The sequence below is a fragment of the Balaenoptera borealis genome (genome assembly GCF_965194805.1).
Source record: "Balaenoptera borealis genome assembly, chromosome: 7".
Lineage (NCBI taxonomy): Eukaryota > Metazoa > Chordata > Mammalia > Artiodactyla > Balaenopteridae > Balaenoptera > Balaenoptera borealis.
The window spans coordinates 120909109-120931352 of NC_138864.1; the positions used below are offsets into that span (position 1 = coordinate 120909109).

Sequence of the window (22244 nt, forward strand, 5' to 3'; positions counted from 1 at the left end):
GCATGACTAGAGAGTTTAGTCAACTCACATTAAGATTTTATCCATGGCACTCATAGAATTTTTGAAAAATTAATTATAATCTTTTCAGTATTATCAATTATGAAATTCACAAAATAATGTGATAATTCAGTAATTACCAGTGGGCATTTACTGTTTTAATAAGATGAACTAATTATATCTTAAACAGAGTTTGTCATTTGATTAATGGCTGGCTCCCTTTTATTTTATTACAATTATTTGAGAGTTGTTAATTTATAGGAGTTATATAATATTAAAGTTTTGTTTGTAATAAAACTTTGAAACACACTTTTAAATTATGTAAATTTGCTATTTTAAATTTTGATTAGTTTCTAGTTAATATATTTACTTTGGGGGAAATAGTCGATCATTGATGAGCTGAAATCTATTTTTGAAAATAGATGTTATCTTAAAATGACAAAAATACCCACTGGCAACAAAAGACCTTCACCTAATAAAAGCCCAGACAATAACAGTTTAAATCGAGTTCCTCTAAGCTCTACTAATATTTGACAGTGTTGAATAACACTGTTGGACAAAAGAAAACCTTACAAAAATTCTTCCCAAACATAGAAGTGCAACCGTGGGCAATCATTAAATTAAATCCATTTCACCTGTAACCTGCCTTCACTAATCAAGGTCGTTTTAATTGTGGATAGAAAAATTTGTCCTCCAAGCAGCACATAGCCGAAACAATATGTTTGCCCGAGCTGTTTTCCAGGAACTTGGGGTCAGCTGTGCCTAGTTCAAGCTGAGCCTATTAAGACTGGATAGGACCGCCAACCCGCCATCTGGGCATGCGCGAGTGTCCCCTAGATGACCTTTTTACGTCAGAGGGCTGAAAACTCCACCCTCAGATCGTACCAAGCGCTCCGGTTTTTTAACATGCGGAGGCCGGTAGCTTCGTTACACCTGTGCAGAATGATGATTCCCACACCTTTTCTCAATCACCTTTCTCCACGCTCCCCACGCCTCAAACTGCCCTGCTTCTTTATCCCCTCAGTACTCCAGCTCCTTGCCTTTGGGAAGGTGGATCTGAGACTTCTTGTCTTCTAACTTGGCTACCTTGTGAGTAAACCCTCTCTTTGCTGCAAACCTTGGCATCTCAGCGTTCTGGCTTGCTGTGCCTCAGGCAAAATGGGTCTGGTTCGGTAACAGGAGTAGAATCAAGACTACCACTTTCTCCCCTGAGACAGTGGTAACGTTCCAGAGTTTCTGCTGTACTAAGGACACAATTTCCGACTTAATCTAAGGAGAACAAAGAACATAGCCTCCTGGTTTTCGCAACAGGGAATTAAGGAGATGAAAATGAATACTTTTTGAAGAGGTCTGTTTTTCTCCTGAAGAGTCTTGCTTCGTGCGGAGTCAGTGTTTCACGATATTTGTGGATTGAATTAGATGGAAGGAAACTGGGAAATGAAGAGAAGCCGGTAGCAGGTAGGCAGACCCAGGTTATGCAGCTTGACTTTGAACAGCAAATCAGGGCCTGGGATGGAACGACTAAATCTGGCACACATCCTGCTGAGTTGTCACTTTTAGCAGATGCGGTATCCCCAGCCACCTTCCCAATGCTGTCTCCCAAGTTCAAGCTCAGTCTCTCCTGTAGATGACTGTAAGAACTTGCTAACTGGTCTCTTCATATCATTTTTACTTCCTGTAAACCAATTTCATACTTCGGCCAGAGCGATATTTTTAAAAATGTAAATCAGTGCTCATTTTTCCCCCCAGTAGTTATGCATTGCTTTTAGAATCAAGACCAAAGTCCTTGGAAAGCTGCAAGGTCCTACAGGGTCCGGCCTCTGCACAGCTCTCCAGCTTCGTTCTGCTGCTCTGCTGGTCCTTCTCAGCCATTGGGTTCTCATTCCCATCACCCCAGTCCAGGAACATCTATCAGATCCTCGAACACACTGTGTTTCTTCCTTACTTGGCCATTAGCTGGAGTTTGCAGTGCTTCAACCCTCCCAGCCTAGCTTTCTATTTATCCTGCACATCTCGTTCATACCTCAGCCTTAAAAAAGAAGGAAATCCTATCATATGTGACAACATGGATGAATCTTGAGGGCATCATGCTAAGTGAAATAAGCCAGCCGGAGAAAGACAAATACTGCATGACTCCACTTATAAGAGGTACCTGGAGTCCTCAAATCCGAGACAGAAACTGGAAAGGTGTTTGCCAGGAACTGGGATCAAGGGGAGATGAAGAGTAGCTGTTAAATGCCTGTAACGTTTCAGCTCTGCAAGAGGAAGTATTTCTAGACCTCTGCTTAAAACATTATGTTATAGTTAACAATACTGTGCTGTTCACTTTAAAGATTTTAAGAGAATAAATCTCATGGTGTTTTTTGCCATGATTAAAAAAAAAATAGTTCTTAATAAGGATTCCTGGTGATCAAATCTGGCCCCATGGAGCACAGTCTGGGTACATGATGCAATCTGGCAAATCAGAGACTTCCCTCAAGATTTTTGGAATTGGAAGAAAGAAAGGGAATAGAGTTACTATTTGGTGGAAGACACTGATCTACAGAGGAATGCAGAGTTAAGAGAGAAGGCATGTGGAGATGGTCTGGTGGACATTGCAGTTTTCCCTGAAGCCACCTGCAGTAACGTAAGTCAATAAAAATTCTACTTTGATTTCTAATCCAGTTGACTTAGGTTTCTCTCAGGGGCAAGGATAACAAATAATAAAAACAGCAACACCACCCCCACCACCAACCATACGTTATGAGACCATAAACTCCACGGGGGCTGAGATCTTGCCTGCTTTGCTCAGCAAAGTTGGTACTCAGTAAAAATTTGAAAATGAATACATGTTATGCAATTATCAATTCCCTTTAAAATTTTTGGTAGACAGAGCCTATAATTACCTTTTTTTTTAATATGGGATAAATGAAATAAATTTTAGAGATATTTCAGGGTTCCTGAATTTAAAGAAAAAAATTATATATATATAATATTTCTGTGTAAATTTCTCAAGTTATGCATGGAGAGAGAAAATGATTAAGAAAACAAACAGGTTACAAATAACACACACTTAAGTTAGTGAATCTTTTGAAATTCTGGAAAATCAGATTTTTATGTGTTTGAGATTCAGAATGGCTTGAATAGGTTTCTGAGAGGAATTTATTTGCTTGTTTGTTTAACCAACCTGTTTCTATTTCCCCTACCCCTAAGCCCTCCCTCCCTGGCAACCAGTTTTCCTATTAGTTCAACTTTTTTTTTTTTTTTTTAGATTCCTCATATAAGAGATATCATGCGGTTTTGTCTTTCTCTGTCTGGTTTATTTCACTTAGCACAGTGCCTTCTAGGTCATCCATTTTGCATATGACAGGATTTCCTTCATTTTTAAGGTGGAATAATATTCCATTATGTATATGTATCACATTTTCTTTATCCACTCATCTGTCAACAGTTGCTTGGTTTGTTTCTATACCTTGGCTATCGTGAATAATACTGCTGTGAACATGGGAACGCAGATATCTCTTCGAGGTGATTTTGTTTCCTTTGTATATGTACCTAGAAGTGGGATTGCTGGATCATATGACCTATTTTTAATTTTTTGAGAATCCTCCATACTGTTTTCCATAGTGGCTGTACTAGTTTACATCCCCACCTATAGCACAAAAAGGTTTCCTTTTCTCCACATCCTTGCCAGCATTTGTTATTTCTTCTCTTTTTGATAATAGTCATTCTGACAGGTGTGAGGTGATAGCTTTTTGTGGTTTTGGTTTGCACTTCTCTGATGATTAGTGATGTTGAGCACCTTTTGATGTACCTGTTGGCCATTTGCATGTTTGTTCAGGTCCTTTGCCCATTTTTAAATTGGGTTATTTATTTTTTTTGCTGTTAACTTTTTAGGAGTTCCTTGTATATTTTGGATATTAATCCCTTACTGGATATGTTTTTTGCAAACATTTTCTCCCATTCCATAGGTTGCCTTTTCATTGTGCTAATGGTTTCCTTTGCCATGCAGAAGCTTTTTAGTTTGATCTAGTCCCTCTTGTTTATTTTCATCTAAGTGGTTTATATCTGATTATTTCACCAAAACCATTTTACTGTTCAGACCTAAGATATACAAATCACATTTTACACACGCTTGGTAAATGTTTAACCTCACAAAGGCAGAATGAGGCCCAATACAATCTGACTTAAGGAAGAAATCCTCAGATAACCTCCTCTTGTCACTGTGGCAACTAGGGGCACACAGTAGTCAAGAAGGAGTGAGTAGCACTGGGAGAGGTTAACTCCCCTAGTGAGGAACCTCGACTGAACACAGTGACTTACCCACTGGTTCCACTACTGTACCTGGAAATGCGGCATTTGAGAATTCATTCTCAAAAGGTAATTGCTAGAGCCTTTTAAGATGAACCTAAATAAATAAATCGTACTCCCTGTAACTGAAAATGATGGTCTAATGGTCAAAGCATGGGCCAGAGGTTCAGAGCTACATGAATATTTAGTTATGTATTAGAATTAGAAAAATGGTTCCTAATTAAGATATGTTCTAAAGGTTTGTCTGCCTTCCTTTCTTCCCTTTTCTCTCTCTTTCTTCCTCCCTTCCTCCCTGCCTCCCTCTCTCTCTTTCTCTTTCTTCCTTCCTTTCTTCTCTCTTTCTTCCTTCCTTCCTTTCCCCTCCCTCCCTCCCTCTCTTTCTTTCTTTCTTTCTCTTTCCCCTTGCTCCCTCCCTTCCTCCCTCCCTCCTTTCCTCCCTTCCTCCCTCCCTCCCTCTCTCTCTCTTTTTTCTTTCTTTTTCTTTCTTTCTTCTCTCTTCCTTCCTTCCTTTCCCCTCCCTCCCTCCCTCTCTCTCTTTCTTTCTTTCTTTCTTTCTCTTTCCCCTTGCTCCCTCCCTTCCTCCCTCCCTCCCTCCCTTCCTTCCCTCCCTCCTTCCTTCCTTCCTTCCTTCCTTCCTTCCTTCCTTCCTTCCTTCCTTCCGTCTTTCACTCTTTAAACTTCTTGATCCTTCATAAGTGTATTGTGGTTCCCTTGAGATAGGACTCATCAGGCACTGCTTGCCAAATGCCATTTAAAATCAAAATCCCTCAATTCTATTTATTAACAAAAAGGTTTATTGTAAAGTCCTGCTTATGTTTTAAAAATATATGTACAGATTTAATGGAAAAAAAGAGCAGGTGTTAATCCATTAGACAAATTAATCATTTAAATAGCATGTGAATTATGTCTCTTCAGAGAATAGTTGAGGATCTATCTCTGAGGACGACACTCTTAATATATTCCTAACTAGGACAGTTACGAAACTGGGTTTTTATTTTCTTCTTCTCTGGTTCACTAAAACAATAAAAATAAGACAGAAACAAAACAAAAACAAAAACCCAGAGGATAAGAAACTAAGATATTGAGGTATAGAAAAGCTGAGATCTGGGAAAGACTGAAATTATGGATGTGCACAATTGAAGCACCGAGTCAAGAGCTGCTGGAAGAAAGCATCCAGGAGGGCAAGGGTGTGTCAGGGTTGGGTTGAAGCGCAGTGTCACATGGTGTCATAGCAGGTGGTGTGTGTCATCCTCATGGGGATTTCATGAGTCAAAATGGCAGAACTTTTTGTATTAGAGTAAGGTGACTGGAAAGCCAGAGCAACTGCTGTGATTGTTCAGGATGAGCATCCTAAGGTCTGAAGGATGGTGGCATGTATATACATAGGATACAGAGAACTATAGAGGTAATAGTGGTTTATAATTTCCAGGTGAAAGGATGTTCTAAACATTCTTAAAATTCTGGTGTATGTTCTTCAACTCATCACCTAGGTCACAGGTTTGAAAAAATGGCTTATTTTTGTAGATTACTTTCTAACTAAAAACACTGATAGATGATGGGATGTTAGTTTTGATCTATTGTAGGCCTCTGTTGGGTGCCAAAGGAGGGCCTTGGGTACCTAGTCAGAGAGGACATCAGCAGTGTGAAAAGGATGTAGAAAGGAAAAGTGATGGACCCAGAATAAAGTCTGTAAATTTCTAATATTGCCTATGGTTTTCATTATAACAATATCAGGAAAAATGAACAATTTGGGGGTTTTTTTTAGTAATACTAAAAGAAGTTGATATTAATATCTGATTTCAAGTGATTTGGTGTCTTGTGGAAAAAGTGTAATCAGTTAAATGTGGTGAAATAATAAAAGATGTAGAGATAAGCATAGTGATAAAAATCATGAAATGATTTCATCTCTGGGTTTCTGTTGGTATAGTGTGTTCTCCACATTGAACAATCAGGCATCCGTGTACCAACTCAAACATAAGTATGTCAAGACTTGACACATTTAATCCACTCTGTTCTAGTATATTGTGGTTTATGTTGTGAGTTATAATTTTGTGAAATTATTCTGAAGTGTTGTGGCTATAAGGCAACTTCGAGGAGACAATTGCAGAAAATGAGCTCAGTTGGTACAGCAAGTCCATAAAGGCAACCTCCTCCAGGAAGCTTCTGGAATAGTCATGGACGTGGGTACTTCTTTGACCTCATAATCATTTACTACCTGCTCTTCTAGAAGCTCAGAAACATGTGACTTCCTTGAACAAGAGCTCTATTAAACCACTCAGGCACTTTTCTTGTGATTTATTTAAAGACATGAAATATGTTGAGAGTTCTATAGACTGTCAACAATAGTCATGTATTTTGGAATTTCAGAATAAAGTATATAAATAATCCCAAACTGGAAAATGCTCACCTAGGGTAACATGGGCACTGAACATTAAATAATATATACAGAAAAGGTCTTGCAAATCTTCTACAAAAGATGAGAAAACATTGGAGTATTAATTTATTCAAGCAAAATTAACCATTAAAATAAGTAGTCCATTTCTCTCTATAGAGACTATCGGCTGACAGAATACATTTATGAAAATAGCACTTCTTTCTCCTCTAGTCAAGGATTGTTTACTAAAGGAAACTAGTTGCAAAAATTTGTGCACAAAAACCCAGCATTTACGTTCTTCAGAAACAATGAGAACTATCACAACGATCTCTTTAAATTAACTACACACAGTAATTTGAAAATTTGGATATCTCCTTGATGGTGAACAGCCAATAGAGTCAACGGAAGAGAGAGTCCTTGCAACCACATTGGCCTGGATTCAAATCCACACCCAAGTGAACATGCCGCCATTGGCCAGTTTAGTTTCTGAACCCAGCTTCCTCATCCATCAGTAGTGAGGCAAAAACGATTAATATATGGTTATCTCATTTAATCTTTGCAACAACTCTAAAAGCTAGACCATTGTGTTTATTTTTAAATTTTTTAACAAATTTTTGTTATATTTTACATTCTGTTTTATCACTTATCATAAGTAAATTACAGGCACACCTCAGACACATTGGCAGGTTTGGTCCCAGACCACCTTGATAAAGCAAATATTTCAATAAAGTGAGTCACACAAATTTTTTGCTTTCCAAGTGCGTATGAAAGTTATGTTTATACTATATTGCAGTCTGTTAAATGTGCAATAGCATTATGTCTAAAATAAATGTACATGCCTTAATTAGAAAATATTTTATTGCTCAAAAATGATAACCATCCTCTGAGCCTTTAGTGAATCATAATCTTTTTGCAACAGTAACATCAAAGATCGCTGATCACAGATCACCATAATCTAGTAATGATGAAAAAGTTTAAAATATTGTGAGATTTACCAAACTGTGACACAGAGACACAAAGTGAGCAAAAACTGTTGGAAAAAATGGCACCAATAGACTTGCTTGACTCAAAGTTGCCACAAACCATCAATTTATAAAAAATGCAGTATCTGTGAAGTACAATAAAATGAGGCATGCCTGTATATTGCACATCACAACTCTATTTGGGGACGGTAAATAAATTTCATGAAGTAATTTAAAAGGCTATTTGAGTTTTGAGCCAATTTTTGATTTTTCTCTATAAAATATATACAATACTAAAAAATCTGAAAAATTCAGTTGTTTTGAGAAGCAAATGTAATTGTCTTATTATTTATGATTAAAAAACAATTGCTTAAAACAAGTTACTTGAAATCACTTAAAAACAAACTTGAAAACACAACTTTTGTCATAGAATTTTAGTAGCAACTAAGTAATTTAGTTTTAAAAATACATTAGACGTATTTAATAATCCATATATCACAGGATAAACACTTGATTAAATTATTCAAGAAGTAAAATAGAAAATATCCTACTAATTAGACTTTTCAGACATCTTGTCTTTTAAATATCAGAAATGTCAATGGACATATAAAATACCTATCACAAAAACTGAGTCATGAATAGAACATTCAAGTGTTAGATTTATTAGTTTTCTTGATTTTCTCTCCTTCCCATAAGTAATTAATATCCTGCCTTATTCAAAATTTATCACTGCATCTTTCTCCTAAAAGGCTTTCTGACCTGCCACTAAGGCATCTCATTCCTAGTTCAAGCCATAAAATCTTCTTCTTTAAGAACCACTGTTAGGTGGTTACCTGGATCTGGGTGAAAGAGCAGAAATAGTAATGGACCAAGACTTGACACTTAACCTTCCAAGGTCTCAGTAATATCAAAGATCTTATATCTAATATCTTGCCCAAAGAGGGCAAGGGCCTGGATGAGATGACTTTCCGTGTCCTTCTAACTCTGTCTCTCTCTGAAGAGCCTGTGTGTCTCCCAAGGCCTCTGTAATGACTAATTAGTGGTCCTGTAAATGAGAAAGTTGGAGCTGGAAGGGACCTAAGGATCAAAGTAATTATCTGTTTTCAGGAAAAGTGTTCATTCCTACCCCCCTTGCTTTTCTCTTTCACCTACTCTCTGGACTTTTGCATCTTCTCTTCATGCTAAATATTGAGGGTGATTTTGATGTCATCGCAAATGCCGTTCTCTAAGGAAGGGGACACCACTGCCAGTGGCCCCAGTCCTTCTAGCTGCCTGTTCTTGTGAATAATCTTTTATTGGGACACAGCCACACCCATTTGCCTACTGTTGCCTCTGGCTGCTTTCATGCTCCAAAGACAGTTGAGTAGTTGTGCCAGAGAGTTTACAGACCACAAAGCCCCAAATATTTACTGTCTGGCTATTTCCAGAAAGAGTTTGCTGACCTCTGCCCTAGAGGATTACATGCAAGCCCCATGAATCTCTAAGCGGATGTGATTGGAACTCCAGTGAGCCCTTTAAATTATCTGTAAGATATTAATTTTTGCCAAAATAGTTATAGTAGTTCCAATCATACTGTGCCCAGATTCACAACTTTTCCCATTAATAAAAGGGATAAATAATCCCATAGAGAGGGTGGTTTGGTATAAAATCGGCTTTAAGTAGATTGACCTGTCATTTTGTAAAGTTATTTTGAACACCCCCAAAATTGTTATTTTGAATTGTTTTGGCTGGGGGCGGGCATTGCGGACAAAGCAGTGGCTGCTTTGCGGGTCGGTTCAGGCTGTCTAGGAGCCCTGGCCCCGACACCAGGATGGGAGTCTTAAAGTCACTGTTCCTTTCACAGCTGCAGGCTTCTTATTTGTAAATCAGAGAAAACGCTGGTGCATTACCGGCCTGGAAAGGTGTTCCAATGCAATAAAGATTAGGTTTGTGCAAGTGCTTTGTTATTTTTCTATCAATTCGGGGCTAAAGACTAGGGGAAGAGTGTCAGGAAGAGATACTCCTTGTTTGATTTAATTCAGTCAAATCAGGACAGGGAATCCAGACAAGGCTTAGACTAGATTTCTTCAGGGCACATATGCGACTGCCTTTCCTCTGTGAATAATGCCCACTCCAGCCATGTGTTCCTTCCACCATTTGTGAGATTTATGTCACATTCTTCCCTCCAAAGTGCTGAAGACGTGTGGTACAGAAGTCTAAAGTTACTGTGGCAATTTCTTTTAGTTGCATATTAAAGCAGCGATGCCTTATCTGTGAGGCGGAGCTCTAAGTCCCTGTGATGTCTTGCTTTGAATTAATTCATTAGTTATAGCCAGCTGACAGAAGTAGAATGTGCTAGTTCATAAAGCCGATGAATTTTCTGTAGCTCCTCAAATATTACTGTGAAATCTTAAAGCTGAAGAGGAAGGATTTCAGTTTAGTCATAGAGGAAACCTAAAGTCCTGGGATGAATGCCTTACTTTCATCTGTGCCTCATGGAAATAGGTACATTTTCTATCTCTAGTCAGAGAGACTAGCTTTTAGATCCTGACCCATGGGAAAAGGAGACTTCTCAGCTTAGATCGGCCACAAAACACAGCTGGTTGTTGACTAATCAGGTTATTACAGTTGAACAGGCTGGGTTGTTCAAAACAAGCAAAAACAAACAAAAAAAAGCAATTTTCATTGAAGTAATGAAAAAAGCAGCAAAATATAGCCATATGATGGTAAAGGAATGGGTCTTTTCTAGTGTATAGAATGAAAAAGGCCCTCAGACGGGTTAGTATTCGTTCTTAACTAATGCATGAGAAAGACTCAGGTATGAAAATAATCAAAAGTTACTATGCGGTGTTATGAAGAGAGGGTCTGAGCTCATGTGGGGACAGTTGTTGAATGCTATTTGGAATCACCATACCCCCTTCATCAGGTTGTGTTTTCTACTTGGAATTTGGTGTGGAGTTATTCTTGTGCATTTCTCAAACTCCCGAAAGAGAAATAAAGAGAGAAATTTCAGTCGTTCTAAGCAAAATAAAATAAGAAGCTGAGTAAAGACTCATTACACATTGTTGGAAGCAGGTTCTTTTCTCTTTGTGGGGAAAGAACACTGTAAACAAAGCTCTAGATCAGCTGTGAAGGCTGAAAATATCTTCAATCTTGTAAGAATTTCACAGCCTCTTCTTTGGGTGAACTCATCTCTTCACATTTTAACGTTTTTGGTTGTTCTTCTCTTACCCTTTCTGCATAGTCATTGCATAAGAGATTTAAGTTACTCAGATGAATTACACTTAGACTTTTCCCCTAGGGAAAACTTTCAACATAAGCCTTGTAAAAGGAAAACGTTTACTGATCCTTCTTTCCTTGTTTTTGGAGATTATAAGACCATTATTTTGTGAAGCTGTGTTGGCCCCTATCAGCCTCAGTGAGGCATTAATGACCTCAAAGACCAGATATCCTGCCGCCTCTAGAGTTTGTCAAGTTTGGATACACAAAACTCACAAAGCTTAGTTGTTTTTTTTTGGACAAAAGCCAGGCACATCCACTATATTAACTGCCAAACTTGCCAGCCTTTATGTTTCTGTAAATGTAATGTTTGCAGCACAAGGGCCAACTGTATCTGTATCTATGTGTACATACATATATGTACAATAATATAAATTCTTAGGGGTTATCAACTAGGTATGAAGCAGTGTTCTAAGTGTTTAAGAATTTGAAGAAGAGGGTGGGGTGCTTTCTGCTATCTCGCTGCTCAAATCTGGATCACAGAACTGTTTTGTCTAGCCCACATAATATTGTTAGAAATAGTTGTAGGTCTGCTTCTAAACACTGATAAACTTTTCATGAGTATCTCTTACCAAATGCAAGTTCCTGTGCCCGACACACAGTGAGGCCAAACAATACCCAAACGTTGGCGTTTGGAGCGGAGAAAGGTTTATTGAAGGGAGACCGGGTGGTTCATACCCCCACCCCCCACCGCCAATCCTGAAGTCCCTGAAGGGTTTTGGCAAAACATTTTTAAAGGCAAGTTGAGGAAGGGGCGTGGCTGGTTGTTGCAGACTGCTTGGCGTGGGAATCCTTTGTTCTTGCAGCTGTCCGCGTAGGCCAGGGCACAAAGTTCCGGTAAACCTCCAACAAGACAAATGTTATTCTCTGTTCTGCAACTTTTCATCTCTCTCTATGAATGGAAAAGTGTTGTACTCTTAAAGGTCAGAGCTTTGAGAATGGGTTATCCTGTATATTTCAGGCTACACGCAATATTCTTAACTCAAAGCAAAATACAAAAGTTAAAGAAACAGAGCAAATACAGAGTCAGATTGTTCTTCTCTATCACATATCCAGAGACTGTGACTCCTCTTGAGAAGTCTGAGGCTCCGGCAGGTCTGGACCTGCATTCGCCCACACCATGACCTGGAAGGTGACCATCCAGGCATCTGCCCGTTGTCTTACCCCTGAGCTTCACTCACTGATGTCCTGTCCTTGCCCTGTTGACGTTGGAGCTACCACCCCCCTAGATCAATAAGGAGTGGCTGGAGGGGGATTGGAAAGAGTGGGATGGGGGAGAGTTTTGAGGGTTTTAGGCAAAGGGACTGGCTTTGGAAGTAGGCGGGCTCTGGGGTGCAGCCACAAGAAGAATGGGGAGAGCACTCTTCAGCACCTGGGAGCAGGACAGCAGGCTGCGAGTGTGGGAGAGGCTTGTAGGAGAGAGAGATGCTTTTAAAAGCCTTCATCCTAAAAAAAAAAAAAAAAAAAGCCTTCATCCTGAGGAATGTCAGGGATATGTGGAAGAAAATATCCTTTCCAGCTTTTCTAGAACAGAGTAATAGAGGTTTTCCATCCCACTTTTTTACACAAGTAAAATTTGCAATAAAAGAAACTAAATATCATTTCTTTTGGAGGAGTAGGGTGGAAGAAAAGGAGCATTATACGGAAATAGTGGCGAGTACTCTGTAATGACTACTACTTGCCGAAGTAACTTAGGAGTCCCTTGGCAGCAAAGGGTAGAACGCGGTCTGGTTAGATTGCAAGTGCTGTGTGCCCAGCGAAGCATGTTAGTTTGTAACAGGGCTTCAAGTGAAAAAAATCGCAGTTGACAGCTTCAGTTCATAAGGAGCAAAGCACCAGGATCCACGAAGAAATTAACCGCCCGGGTGAGCACTCAGCTTCAGAAAAAAATGAGCGCTTCACTGAAGGAAGAGTGGTAGATTTTCAAATTAATTCTAATTTGTGTTCCTCTGGTATTTCCAACTTTAAATGTACTCATTTCCGGTATGTTGTTTTCTTACAGTAATAGGAGTCCATTTAAGCACATTGCATTTTTACTTCAAAATAATTGGCTAGGTACACTTTAAGTAAAATTTCTTTATTTGCACTTACAAAAATATTACAGCTAATAAAATGAAACTCTAATGGTTTTTATTGCCAAAAGAAAAATTAAATGTAATGCTTAATGAACTCTTTGAAAACTGTAGCTGTTACCTTAATGCAACTCATTCTGACTTCCATTAAATGTATCTGCTGTATTTGACCCACAGGGTTTAATGTCCCTGTAATTGAGACACTTCCCCTTTAAAATTGTAGGAACATCTCTTACATTTTATTTTCCTTATAAGTTTAGAAAACCACGTAAAAATATTTTTGCCACCAAAGACTTCACTTATTTCTCATTTTAGTACTCTTTCTTCATATTTTAGTAAAAAAGAAAAGCTGCAAATGATATTTATATAGCTAGAATTTAGGAAAATTCTCTAAAACTATGGAACTAAATTGTTCTTGTTTGTTAAGAAGTCAATATAAATTGTATTCCAGCTGACAGTAATGACTACCCATTTACCTCAATAAATAATTTCACAATTTCAAGTTTCTTCTTATCAAATTCTATTTTAGAGAATAGATTTTTTTGTGTGATATTCTATGAAATTAAAGGACTTCTATTCAAAGTCATGTCAAAAAATATTTTAGTTCCAAAGTAACACTGAAAGAATATCCATTGTATTATTTATATTTATATTTATTACTGTTTGAAAAGTTGATAATTTCATATCTTCTCATATATAAGCTTTCACCTGCCATTTATTTTATGTAAATGAAATTACATCTAAAATGATAATTTAGATAAATCTATATTATTGCATTTTGAACACCATAACTTACAATATACCATATACATATTATATACATACACTTTATTTCTAAATTAACTTAGGGATTTCTATGTAGCTTATTATCTGAAACAAAACAAAACAGAACAAAACAAAAAAACCAAGAAACAAAAAACCAACGCCTCTGTAGCCGTTCAACTTATAACCGTACAATTAGTATAAGGGGATAAGACTTTGTGAAACTTTGTGTTTACTCTCTTATGGCTAGTTGTGTCTCTGTTTATCCGAGTTCCTTTTATTCAGAAATGACTATCTTTCTACTGTATTTCAAATACCACCTACTTTAAGTTCTGATCGTATTTGATCCACCACTTATATTTTTGAAATGAAGATAAGGATGAATCAATTGTTTTCATCTCTTTAAGATACATAACATCCCCTGGTAACCATAAGATTGTTTTCTACATCTGTGACTCTATTTCCATTTTGTAAATAAGTTCATTTGTACCATTTTTTTGAGATTCCACATACAAGCGATGACATATGATATTTGTCTTTGGCGGGGAGGGATAAACTGGGAGATTGGGATTGACATATACACACTACTATACATAAAATAGATAACTAATAAGGACCTACTGTATAGCAAAGGGAACTCTACTCAGTACTCTGTAATGGCCTATATGGGAGAAGAATCTATAAAAGAGTGGATATATGTGTATGTATAACTGTTTCATTTGCTGTACAGCAGAAACTAACACAACACTGTAAATCAACTATACCCCAATAAAAATTTTAAAAAATAATAAAATACATAGCATCTATGCACTAAAAACTGATATACTAAATTGCAACTCAGAATCCCCCAAGCAAGAAGATTCTTTCCTAAATATTATGTGACATTCTATCCCCTGATTTTAGAAAAACTGAGTGAGGATAAGTTGGATTCTATCCAAAAATACTATGCATTGGACTCATTCTCACATGTATACAACAGGTTGACAATTGATGAGAATTAGGGGACAGCAGAAGAGAATTCTTAACTATATCTGCTTATATTTAACCACCCTAAGGCACTTTAAATCTTGCCCATCCTTTATTCTAGTAAAACTGTCACGGAACCAAAAGATATATCTGTGTAAAGAACTCTGTGTCAAAAAGTAAAGCTACTTGGAGAAGCTTATGGGACCTTATGTCACTTTTCTACTTGAATTATAGTTATTTCACTAGTTATCTTTTTCACATCCATTGTGACTAAAAAGTAAGATGTAGCAGCAATCATTTTGCAAGGCCATTTGTAAACTAAATTTATGTTACAGATTTGCATGCTAAGTGTCTCTCTGCTAAGAGGAGCTCTCAAAAACAGCAAGTTTATGCTACCCTTTGTGCTTAAGGCAGAATTCTAAAGCAGACCCAAGTTAAACATGAAGGCAACTTTAAATCTTTGTCTAAGTCAAATATGTATTCTTTACCATTGGAGTTATCTGAGTTCTCTTTTTCTGTTTGTTTGGTTTTTTTTTTTTTGGGAAGCTATTAGCAACATAAACTAAGATCAGTTTTTCATAGATCTTTATTGGAGTATAATTGCTTCACAATGCTGTTAGTTTCTGTTGTACAACAAAGAGAATCAACCATATGAATACATATATCCCCATATCCCCTCCCTCTTGAGTCTCCCTCCCACTCTCCCTATCCCACCCCTCTAGGTGGTCACAAAGCACCGAGCTGATCTCCCTGTGCTATGCTGCTGCTTCCCATTAGCTATCTGTTTTACATTTGGTAGTGTATACATGTCAATGCTCCTCTCACATCGCTCAAGCTTCCCCTCCCCCACCCCGTGTCCTCAAGTCCATTCTCTGTGTCTGCATCTTTATTCCTGCCCTGCCACTAGGTTCATAAGTACCATTTTTTTTAGATTCCATATATATGTGTTAGCAAACGGTATTTGTTTTTCTCTTTCTGACTTACTTCACTCTGTTTGACAGACTCTAGGTCCATCCACCTCACTACAAATAACTCAATTTTGTTTCTTTTTATGGCTGAGTAATATTCCCTTGTATATATGTGCCACATCTTCTTTATCCATTCATCTGTCGATGGGCATTTACGTTGCTTCCATGTCCTGGCTATTGTAAATAGTGCTGCAGTGAACAATTTGGTACATGCCTCGTTTTGAATTTTAGTTTTCTCAGGGTATATGCCCAGTAGTGGGATTGCTGGGTCATATGGTAGTTCTATTTTTAGTTTTTAAGGAACCTCCATACTGTTCTCCATAGTGGCTGTATCAATTTACATTCCCACCAACAGTGCAAGAGGGTTCCCTTTTCACCACACCATCTCCAGCATTTATTGTTTCTAGATTTTTGGATAATATCCATTCTGACTGGTGTGAGGTGATACCTCATTGTAGTTTTGATTTGCATTTCTCTAATGATTAGTGATGTTCAGCATCTTTTCATGTGCCTCTTGCCCATCTGCATGTCTTCTTTGGTGAAATGTCTATTTGGGTGTTCTGCCCATTTTTTAATTGGATTGTTTGTTATTTTGATATTGAGCTCCATGAGCTGTTTGTATATTTTGGAGGTTAATCCTTTGTCAGTTTCTTCATTTGCAACTATTTTCTCCCATTCTGAGGGTTGTCTTTTCATCTTGTTTATGGTTTCTTTTACTGTGCAAAAGCTTTTAAGTTTAATTAGGTCCCATTTGTTTATTTTATTTTTGTTTTTATTTTCATTAAAAGATCTTGCTGTGGTTTATGTCAAAGAGTGTTTTTCCTATGCTTTCCTTTAAGAGTTTTATAATGTCCGGTCTTACATTTAGGTCTTTACTCCTTCTGGAGTTTATTTTTGTGTATGGTGATAGGTAGTGTTCTAATTTCATTCTTTTACATGTAGCTGTCCAGTTTTCCCAGCGTCACTTATTGAAGAGGCTGTCTTCTCCATTGTATGTTCTTGCTTCCTCTGTCATAAATTAGGTGACCATATGTGTGTGGGTTAATCTCTGGGCTTTCTATCCTGTACCATTGATCTATTTTTCCGTTTTTGTGCCAGTATCATACTGTCTTGGTTTCTGTAGCTTTGTAGTATAGTTTGGAGTCAGGGAGCCTGATTCCTCCAGCTCCGTTTTTCTTTCTCAAGATGCTTTGGCTATTCGGGGTCTTTTGTGTTTCCATACAAATTGTAAAATTTTTTGTCCTGATTGTGTGAAGAATGCCATTGGTAGTTTGATAGGGATTGCATTGAATCTATAGATTGCTTTGGGTAGTATAGTCATTTTCACAATATTGATTCTTCCAACCCAAGAACATGTTATATTTCTCCATCTGTTTATGTCATCTTTGATTTCTTTCATCAGTGTTTTATAGTTTTCTGAGTACAGATCTTTCACCCCCTTAGGTAGGTTTATTCCTAGGTATTTTATTCTTTTTGTTGTGATGGTAAATGGGATTGTTTCCTTAATTTCTCTTTCTGATTTTTCATTGTTAGTGTTTAGGAATGCCAGAGTTTTCTGTGCATTAACTTTGTATCCTGCAACCTTACCAAATTCATTGATTAGTTCTAGCAGTTTTCTGGTGGCATCTTTAGGATTTTCTACATATAGTATCATGTCATCTGTAAACTCTGACAGTTTTACTTTTTCTTTTCCAATTTGTATTCCTTTTATTTCTTTTTCTTCTCTGATTGCTGTGGCTAGGACTTCCAAAACTATGTTGAATAAGAGTAGCAAGAGTGGACATCCGTGTCTTGTTCCTGATCTTAGTGGAAATGCTTTCAGTTTTTCACCATTGAGTATGATGTTTGCTGTGGGTTTGTCATATATGGCATTTATTATGTTGAGGTAGGTTTCCTCTATGCCCATTTTCTGGAGAGTTTTTATCATAAATGGGTGTTGAATTTTGTCAAAAGCTTTTTCTGCATCTACTGAGATGATCATATGTTTTTTAAATTAATTAATTAATTTTTTAAACATCTTTATTGGAGTATAATTGCTTTACAATGTTGCATTAGTTTCTCTTGTATAACAAGGTGAATCAGCTATATGTATACATATATCCCCTTATCCCCTCCCTCTTGAGCCTCCCTCTCACCCTCCCTATCCCACCCTTCTAGGTGGTCACAAAGCACAGAGCTGATCTCCTTGTGCTATGCACCTGCTTCCCACTAGCTATCTATTTGACATTTGGTAGTGTATGTGTGTCAGTGCTACTCTCTCACTTTTTCTCATACGGTTTTTATTCCTTAACTTGTTAATATGGTGTATCACATTGATTGCTTTGCATTTATTGAAGAATCCTTGTATTCCTGTGATAAACCCTACTTGTTCATGGTGTATGACACTTTTAATATGTTTTTGGATTCTGTTTGCTAGTACTTTGTTCAGGATTTTTGCATCTATGTTCATCAGTGATATTGGTCTATAATTTTCTTTTTTCGTGATATCTTTTTCTGGTTTTGGTATCAGGGTGATGGTGGCTTCATAGAATGAATTTGGGAGTGTTCCTCCCTCTGCAGTGTTTTGCAAGAGTTTGAGAAAGATTGGTGTTAGCTCTTTTCTAAATGTTTGATAGAATTCACCTGTGAAGCTATCTGGTCCTGGACTTTTGTTTGTTGGAAGATTTTTAATTACAGTTTAAATTTCATTACTTGTGATAGGTCTGTTTATATTTTCTAATTCTTCCTGGTTCAGTCTTGGAAAATTGTACCTTTCCAGGAATTTGTCCATTTCTTCATGGTTGTCCGTTTTATTGGCATATAGTTGTTTGTAGTAGGCTCTTATAATCCTCTGTATTTCTGTGGTGTCAGTTGTGATTTCTCCTTTTTCATTTCTATATTATTGATTTACATCCTCTCTCTTTTTTTCTTGATAAGTCTGGCTAAGGGTTTATCAATTTTGTTTATCTTCTCAAAGAACCAAGTTTTAGTTTTATTGATCTTTGCTATTGTTTTCTTTGTTTCTATTTTATTAATTTCTGCTCTGATTTTATGATATCTTTCCTTCTTTGTTCTTCTTTCTCTAGTTGCTTTAGGTGTGGGATTAGATTGTTTATTTGAGATTTTTCTTGTTTCTTGAGGTGAGATTGAATTGCTATAAACATCCCCCTTAGAACTGCTTTTGCTGCATCCCATAGGTTTTGGGTCATCATGTTTTCATTGTCATTTGTCTCTAGGTATCTTTTGATTTCCTCTTTGATTTCTTCAGTGATCTCTTGGTTATTTAGTAGCACACTGTTTAGCCTCCATGTATTTGTGTTTTTTTTCAGATTTTTTCCTGTAATTGATTTCCAGTCTCATAGCATTGTGGTCAGAAAAGATGGTTGATATGATTTCAATTTTCTTAAATTTTCCAAGGCTTGATTTGTGACCCAAGATGTGATCTGTCTTGGAGAATGTTCCATGAACACTTGAGAAGAAAGTGTAATCTGCTATTTTTGGATGGAATGTATTATAAATATCAATTAAGTCCATCTTGTTTAATGTGTCCTTTAAAGCTTGTGTTTCCTTATTTATTTTCATTTTGGTTGATCTGTCCATTGGTGAAAGTGGGATGTTAAAGTCCCCTACTATTATTGTGTTACTGTCAATTTCCCCTTTTATGGCTGTTAGCATTTGCCTTATGTATTGAGGTGCTCCTATGTTTGGTGCATAAATATTTACAATTGTTATATCTTCTTCTTGGATGGATCCCTTGATCATTATGTAGTGTCCTTCTTTGTCTCTTGTAATAGTCTTTATTTTAAAGTCTATTTTGTCTGATATGAGAATTGCTACTCCAGCTTTCTTTCGATTTCCATTTGCATGGAATGTCTTTCTCCATCCCCTCACTTTCAGTCTGTCTGTTTCCCTAGGTCTGAAGTGGGTCTCTTATAGACAGCGTATATATGGGTCTTGTTTTTGTATCCATTCAGCCAGTCTGTGTCTTTTGGTTGGGGGATTTAATCCATTTACATTCAAGGTTATTTTTGATATGTATGTTCCTATTACCATTTTCTTAATTGTTTTGGGTTTGTTTTTGTGGGTCTTTTTCTCCTCTTGTGTTTCCTGCCTGGCGAAGTTACTTTAGCATTTGTTGTAAAGCTGGTTTGGTGGTACTGAATTCTCTTAGCTTTTGCTTATCTGAAAAGCTTTTGTTTTCTCCATGGAATCTGAATGAGATCCTTGCTGGGTAGAGTACTCTTGGTTGTAGGTTTTTCTCTTTCATCACTTTAAGTATATCCTGCCAGTCCCTTCTGGCCTGCAGAGTTTCTGCTGAAAAATCAGCTGATAACCTTATGAGGATTCCTTTGTATGTTATTTTTTCCATTTCCCTTTCTGCTTTTAATATTTTTTCTTTGAATTTAACTTTTGTTAGTTTGATTAATATGTGTCTTGGTGTGTTTCTCCTAGGGTTTATCCTAAATGGGACTCTCTGCGTTTCCTGGACTTGGGTGACTATTTCCTTTCCCATGTTAAGGAAGTTTTCCACTATAATCTCTTCAAATATTTTCTCAGACCCTTTCTTTTTCTCTTCTTCTTCTGGGACCCCTATATTTCAAATGTTGCTGCATTTAGTATTGTCCCAGAGGTCTCCGAGACTGTCTTCAATTCTTTTCATTCTTTTTTCTTTATTCTGCTCATCGGCAGTTATTTCCACCACTCTGTTTTCCAGCTCACTTATTCGTTCTTCTGCCTCAGTTATTCTGTTACTGATTCCTTCTGGTGTGTTTTTCATTTCAGTTATTGTGTTGTTCATCTCTGTTTCTTTGTTCTTTAGTTCCTCTAGATCTTTGTTAAACATTTCTTGTATTTTCTCAATCCGTGCCTCCATTCTATTTCCAAGATTCTGGATCATCTTTACTATCATTACTCTGAATTCTTTTTCAGGTAGATTGCCTATTTCCTCTTCATTTATTTGGTCTTGTAGGTCTTTACCGTGCTCCTTTATCTGTGACATATTTTTTTGTCCTCTCATTTTTTTTTTTTTGATGGGTGGGATTATGTTCCTGTCTTACTGGTTGTTTGGCCTGAGGCTTCCCGCACTGGAGTTTGTAGGCTATTGGGTAGAGCTGGGTCTTGTTGCCGAGATGAGGACCTCTGGGAGACCTCACTCTGATGGATATTCCCTGGAGTCTGAGGTTCTCTGTTAGTCCAGTGGTTCGGACTTGGAGCTCCCACTGCAGGAGTTTCAGCCTGACCCCCAGCTTGTCTCGTGAACCAAGATACCACAAGCTGTGCAGGGTGGCAAAAAAAAAAAAAAAAAAAGAAAAAAGAAAAAAGGAGCAGAACAGTAACAGAGTAAAAAAATAAAATTAGACCAGGAAACTAACAGATATGTTAGAAAGAATCTAAAAATAAAAATATAGATGAAACAAGTGGAAGGTGAAAAAGAACCACAATAGTAAAACAGAGGAGGAAAAAAAAAGAAGGGGGAAAAGGCCCTGGCTGTGGGGGGCAGGGCTTAGGCAGGGACAGGGTTTAGGTGGTGGGCTGGGCCTATGCTTGGGATCCATAGGGCTGGAAAAGGCCCTGGGGGGCGGGGGTGTGGCAGAGAGTGGGGCTTAGGCTCAACAGAAGGGGCCCAACCCTGCCTCTGGTCTTAGAGGGCGGGGGGGCCTGGCCTGGGAGTCCAGCAGGCTTTGTGGCCCGAGTGGGCAGGGCAGACACCCTCTGCTCCTCTCCCACTCCTCTGGTCCTGGAGGGCCCCTCCTGCCTGCCACTCCTGTTCTTCCCTGGCCTCCCTCCTACAACCCCATGACCAATGTGGCCGGGAGGGGGCCTCTGAGGGCGTAGAACCTGGCCCAAGAGCCAGGCAGCCTTTCTGGGATGATTGGGCAGGGAAATTGTAGGTACGCTCCCCTCGATCTGAGCCCGCAAGGGTCCCTCTAGGTGTAGAAACACCTCCCCCATCCCAGCCACCCCTCAGGGGCAGCTGTCCTGTCCGGCCTCCACTTCTCCTCCTCCCTCAGTCTTCCCATGTTCTACCAGGTCGTCTGGGGGTTTCTCCCATCTCCTTGGACATCGACGTCCCCCACCAGCATCTGGCAGGCACCCTAGTTGTGGAGAGACACAAGCTCCGTGTCTTCCCACACCGCCATCTTGACTCCCTTCCTAAGTATTTCTCCTAAGATCATTTTTAATCAACTTTCTATTACTACATAGTTTTAAGATTTTGTGTGTTTTGGCATTGTCATGAAAAATATATATATTTAAAATTCATTATTAGTTAAAATGATAAGATCTGAACTTTACAAGGCGTTTGAAGAGGCAGTTTAGTATATAAATTTATACATACTTATGTATACTGTGTGGTTATTTATTAGATACGAAGCCATTCTGGATAGATACATCGTAGGCATCTTTGCTAGAAGTCCTCATTCATTCATTCAGCACAGATATGTTGAGTGTACTAGGTGGCCAGTACCACCCTAGGCTGTCGGGGCAGAGGTAAGAGAGATGTGCTGGTTGCTGCTCTTGAAGCCATACCTTCCAGTGGGGAGAGAAAAGGCACAAACAAGAAAAAGATCTGTGGACCAGTGAAGTCATGGAAACAAGTGGACAAAGGGATGCAGAT

General features: G+C 38.1%; 1 protein-coding gene across 2 annotated transcripts in view; it reads left to right on the top strand.

Moving 5' to 3' along the window:
- The window catches only part of CNTNAP2 (contactin associated protein 2), a 2074761-nt gene that overhangs the window by 276797 nt on the left and 1775720 nt on the right, over window positions 1-22244 (top strand). The gene's annotated exons all lie outside the window — the stretch shown is intronic.